General features: G+C 52.7%; 1 protein-coding gene across 1 annotated transcript in view; it reads right to left on the bottom strand.

Annotated features, from left to right (window-relative positions):
* Positions 1-6,000, bottom strand: part of MICAL3 (microtubule associated monooxygenase, calponin and LIM domain containing 3) — a 214,179-nt gene that overhangs the window by 54,419 nt on the left and 153,760 nt on the right. The gene's annotated exons all lie outside the window — the stretch shown is intronic.

Here is a 6,000-nt window from a genome sequence, read left to right as displayed (position 1 = left end):
GCCTGCCCCAGGGATCCAGGCACCCACCAGGTTCACGTCCCCCCACGGCCTGCCCCAGGGATCCAGGCCCCCACCAGGTTCACGTCCCCCCCACGGCCTGCCCCAGGGATCCAGGCACCCACCAGGTTCACGCCCCCCGACGGCCTGCCCCGGGATCCAAGTCCCCACCAGGTACGTGCCCCGCCACTGAGGGGGCCCGGCCAGCTGCCTGCAGAACGTCTCACACTGCGGATCTGTCTCCTCACGGTTAGATAAGGCACTTTCTGTTTTATAAGGCCACGTGGGTGATGCTGCCCCTACTGCAGCATCACTGCTCAGAGGAAGGACACCAGGCCTGACTGCTCACGGAGGTGGCGCCCAGGCCTCTCTCCAACGCACAGGCACACTTCCCCATCTGTCCTCTGTGGGTGATGCCCGGAAGCCACGGGGTGCCCTGGCTGCGTCCTTTCACCCTGTGGTTTCAGCATCATTGGCGACCTCGGCCTGAGTCCTTTGTGTGCATGGGGGTCACACCAGTTGATTTTAAAATCCCATCACTCTGGCCGGGCACAGTGGCTCACGCCTGCAATCCCAGTACTTTGGGAGGCTAAGATGGACGGATCACAAGGTTAGGAGACTGAAACCATCCTAGCTAACAGAGTGAAACTCCGTCTCTACTAAAAAATACAAAAAATGAGCTAGGCCTGGTGGCGGGCGCCTGAAGCCCCAGCACTTTGGGAGGCCGAGGCAGGCGGATCACAAGGTCAGGAGATCAAGGCCATCCTGGCTAAAACGGTGAGACCCCGTCTCTACTAAAAATACAAAAAATTAGCCAGGCGTGGTGGCGGGCGCCTGTAGTTCCAGCTACTCGGGAGGTTGAGGCAGGAGAATGGCGTGAACCCGGGAGGCGGGGCTTGTAGTGAGCCGAGATGGTGCCAAGATGGTCTCGATCTGTATTAGCCAAGACGGTCTCGATCTCCTGACCTCGTGATCTGCCTGCCTTGGCCTCCCAAAGTGCTGGGATTACAGGCATGAGCCACTGTGCCCGGCCTAATCTTTTGTTTTTTAGTAGAGACGGGGTTTCACTGTGTTAGCCAGGATGGTCTCTATCTCCCAACCTCGTGATTCACCCACCTCGGCCTCCCAAAGTACTGGATTACAGGCGTGAGCCACCACTCCCGGCCTAATTTTTTATAGTTTTAGTAGAGACGGGGTTTCACTGTGTTAGCCAGGATGGTCTCTATCTCCTGACCTCGTGATCCACCCACCTCAGCCTCCCAAAGTACTGGATTACAGGCGTGAGCCACTGTGCCCAGCTAATTTTTTGTATTTTTAGTAGACATGGGGTTTCACCGTGTTAGCCAGGATGGTCTCAATCTCCTGACCTCGCCATCTGCCCGCCTTGGCTTCCCAAAGTGCTGGGATTACAGGCGTGAGCCACCATGCCTGGCCGTGTTACCAGACCTTTAAGGAGGCAGAGAAGGGGCAGAGGTGCTGGAGGGAGCAGGTCATGACTGGCCTGGCATCTTGGCTGGGCAGGTTACCGATTCCTACAACATTCTAAGCTCTAGGAGACAACGCTGGGTTTTGGCATGCCACATCATACAAGCCAGTGTTGAGAGACAGGTGGTCCATCAGGAAAAAAACAGCTAAAGGAAAGCGGCGGGTGATTTAGCAATTTTTGTGACAGATTGTGTGTGAAGTGTTTTCTGAAGGCCTGCACTTCTGTTGTGTGTAGTGTTTGAACGTCTTTGTGGCGGCCTCAGAAAGAGCTTTTTAATGAACCCCGGTAGTCACAGGATAAGGTCTTGGCACATCTGTTGGAATTACTGGCATCCTCCATCAAATAGCATCTTTCAAATTTACTAGAGAATCTTTACTAGAAAAGCAAGATCCAGTGGCATATTTATATACAGATTCAGGTGATGGTGTGATGAAGGGGCAAAACACGAATACTTGGGTTCACTGGTGCCCTGTACACGTGCCCACCTGTTTTAGCCTTTGGCTCCTTGGTGGGGGTCTTTTCTAAACATCACTGCTCCATTCTCCAACACTGAGCTCAGGGCACAAAAAGAATATGCTATGATGCTGGGCTAGGGCATCTGGAAGATGAGGAAATGAGCACTACAGGTAATGGCAGAAAAGAGGCAGAGGGCAACCCTGATACATCCGGCCTCAAGTTTCTCCAGACCTGCCCTCCCAGGCCCTGGGAGAGCAAAGGCCCTAACTGTACCAGCTCCTCATTCCCAAATACCAGTCTTCCCATCCTTCCTTCTCCTCGTCAAAATCCACAGCCTCCCCATCATGAAGGGGAGAGGCCTGAGGACACCCTGACTGCGGCGCCATTCGATTCTTTCCATCATTTATTTTTGACAACTGTCACTCAATGGAAAGCAGATGAGAAAGGGAGATCAAGTCAAGCAACTACCCAAGAATCAGCTTTCTGGGAATTCCATAAACATGGAATAAAAAGGGATATTTCTTTCAGATGGGAGAAGAAAAACAGGATAAGAACCATCACTTCAGGGAAACAAACAACTAACAGCCATCAATTCGGATGGAAGTGATTTTACAGTAGAGTGAACAAACACTCAGGAAGGAAAACATCCAAGAGGTGTCTGTTTGACGTGGGTAACTCATACTGTCTGGCAAGAATGCTACTAGGACCATGGAAAACAAAGCAGGTTAAAACACTCTCTACTCTAAAAGAGCTGCAGGCTAGCTCCTGGGAGAGGGTCCTGTAGAAATCATTTCAGTCCAACGTGTCAAGTACCATGAGCGAGTATGCACGTGGTCCCATGGGAGAACACAGAGAGGGTGAGTGAGCACACCTGGTAGAGTCAAGAAAAGTGTTCCGGAGGCATACGGAGTTAGCCGGCTGCAAAATAAACACATTCTGTGAGGCACTATCATTTGCAAATGAAGTAACTGAAGTTCACCGAGCTAGCGAGCCCGGGAGCCAAGATCTGAACGTGAGGAGGAAAGGCATCACTCAGGAGATCACCATGCTGTCCCCAGACTTACAACAGCCCTAGCCTTCCCCTTTGGGCATCTTCACCACTGTCTCCTCCCCGCTGTAATTTTCCAGGTGAGGGACACAGCACTTCACGCAGGCTTCTGGGAGCGAGAATCTGGCATCTGGAATGACAGGCACTCAGTCTTCCCACTGTTACTGCCCTGGAGATCCTGCAAACCCCGCAGACTAATGGCTTGTCAGGCAACGGAACGTGGCAGTCCAAGCCCAGGGCCGGGGCTCTGGAAGGGGAAACGCTGATTTAATCTGGGGCTTGGCTACAACCAACAAAAAAGAAACCAGAAGCTCTGGGGACCGTGCAGGTCCTTCACACGCCAGTCCCCGGAGAAAGCCTGCAGAAACGCTGCACAGGGGACGGCGGAAGAGGGGAGGTGGGAGGCCAGTTGCCTCTCCTGTGCCAGACCCACCAGGCCACTGAGCAGGTCCACACAGAGCTCCAGCTCACCCTATGGCGAGACAGGGACACGGAGGCACACTGGCAGGCCAAAGGGAAGGTGGTACTCAGAGGACACCGGGCAAGGACCCCAAACTCACCAACTGCCAAAATATGCTCCACATTCCCAGCCCTTCACCTCAAAGTGCCATGCGAAATTAAAAAAAAAAAAAAAAACCACACACACAAACAAATCAAAATAATCAGCATCCCGGATTCTCTGTCCTGAGGAAGGGGCTGTCTGTCAGATGAATCAGATGGTGATGAGAAACTAAGACAGTGAAAGCAGTAACAGTGGGGGCCTGGGCAGCGAAGACAGCCCTGTGACCTCCTCCCTCCTCAACTAACAGCAGAGCCCAGGAGACAGCAGGAGTGCGGATGTAAAGAAGCGCTTTGCAAGGTGCTGGATTGCAAAGCTGAAGTCCACCCTGCCTGTCCGGCTAGCGGGCCCCACCCCCAGCCCTCTACTTCACATGCCTTAGTGCAACAACAACCCAACAGCGACTTTCCAGACTTTCCAGCTCAATGCGGAATGAGAGATCCGCAATCATTTCCAAGGCCAAGTCTTCACTGGGTCAGGGCAGGCAGCTCTCAGGTCACTGGGAGGCCAATTACAGCCCCACACACACCACAAGGAAACAGCTCCCAGGATCTGGGCCACATCCTAAATAGGAAGAAGGCTCTGGGCCTCACCTCAGGTTCTGTTTTGGAATATCACTGCCTGCATGAGCTCCATACATCATTCTGGAAGAAACGTTTCTCCTAACAGGACAACCTGCTCTTGGCTGACGGGCAAGAGCTGGCAGGGGGCTTTATTTGCTTCCACCTGACTCCTGGAGAGGCATAGGCGGGTGCAGAGGATACTAAGAGGCGGGGTCTGCCCAGGGCCTCAGCAGGCAGCTCCTCTTCCTCCCCTCTGCAGTGGTGGCAAAGCCCCCGTACTCGGCAGGGCAGCTGCTGAGGGCACTTCAAGGCTCTGGGCCACCGAGAAGGGTGTCACATAGGAAATCAGGATGTCAAGGGCCTTTTCTGCCTTTTTCTGGCCTGTCTTCCCATTCCTTTTTCCTTTCCTTCTTTACAAGCTTGGGAAAGTTTGAATGGAATCCGAGTCTGACAAGGACTGAGGGAAAGGTGCTGTGTACAGACTGATTCCCGTCCTGTTTCCCATGTCTGTAAGTAGGATGGCTGCAGGGGTTCATTCATCCCATCACTGATTCAACAAATGTTTCCTGACCGCCTGCTTCCAGCCAGACACCCTGCAGGTGCTCAGGCACGCCAGTGACACAGCAGACAAGATCTGTGCCCTGGGGCGGCCCACATTTGGACAGTGCATAGGTGTCACCCATCTGCTAAGAGAGGCTGATGACCCCAGGGAGATTAAAGGGGCCGACTGTGGTCACCTTCCGGCAAGAATGGCGCTGTGATTTGAAATGACTCGTCCATTTGAGAAGTATGCTCCTGCCATTTTAAAATTCAGAGATTCTCCTTAAGCTAGTCCCTGTCACTCCTGCTGCTTTTACTAGGGGGTACTGAGTATTTTTGCTGTGACTTTGAAGAAAGATCGACTAACATCATTTCATCTTGGTTATTTCTCTTATTTATGTTTTTGTAGGAACAGGGTCTCAATATGTTGCCCAGGCTGGTCTTGAACTCCTTGTCTCAAACAATCCTCCCAGCTCGGCCTCCCAAGTAGCTGAGATTATAGGCATGAGCCACCACGCCCAGCCCAGCTAACGTGATTTCAGCTGCCTTCCCCATATGTCCACCTAAAGCCTTCCCTGCCCCGATCTTCTTGAACTAAAGGAAGCACCAAGCCATGAACCCATTCTGAACTGCAAAGTCTCAGGGGAGATGTAAGGAAGAGAAACCTGAAGAGACGACCAGGCTGGCAGCATGGGTCTAAGTCCACAGCAAAATTGGTCACAGTGACGTTTGTGCTGCCTGATCCACCGCTCTCAGAAACTCACAAAATCACCCTGTGAAATCGGGACACCCTCTTCGCACAGAGCCCAGATCGTGGACAGGGCTGTAAGGGGGACCCATGCCTCCATCTGTTTGACCCCATTCAAGTTGTAAACAACACAGTCCCTACATTCCCCCACATGTCCTCACACACTGGGAAACAGGATGAAACCACGTGAAGCGTGGCTGCTCTGAAACGTCCGGAACCATGTCTGCCCAGACATTTTCCTGTGTAGGGCCAGGCCTATGGAATGTACAAAGCTGAGAAGGACCCCACTGCCTTGATCTGGGTTGGTCAAAATACAGTGAAGAATCAGCTCGGATACTGGTTCGTTCCTATCTTGCTTTGAGCTAAAGTTCTCGCAGGAGATCCTACTGGCAACATGGGTGCCATCCTGACTTAGAAACCTAAGTAGTGGGATGGGTCACTACCTGCCTCGGGGACTTCACCGTTCCTCCGGTCAAGCTGCATGTCATCTGGTATCTGCAAGAGAAGGGCACTAGCCTGTTTTTAGGAGAAGTCACCCCCGGGGAGGAAAGATTCAGAGGGTTTGTTAAAGAGACCTGCAGCGTACAAAAGGTCTTCCTGCGC

Source organism: Colobus angolensis, unplaced genomic scaffold (genome assembly GCF_000951035.1).
Source record: "Colobus angolensis palliatus isolate OR3802 unplaced genomic scaffold, Cang.pa_1.0 Scaffold242, whole genome shotgun sequence".
Classification (NCBI taxonomy): domain Eukaryota; kingdom Metazoa; phylum Chordata; class Mammalia; order Primates; family Cercopithecidae; genus Colobus; species Colobus angolensis.
This window is presented reverse-complemented; position numbering and strand designations above follow the sequence as displayed.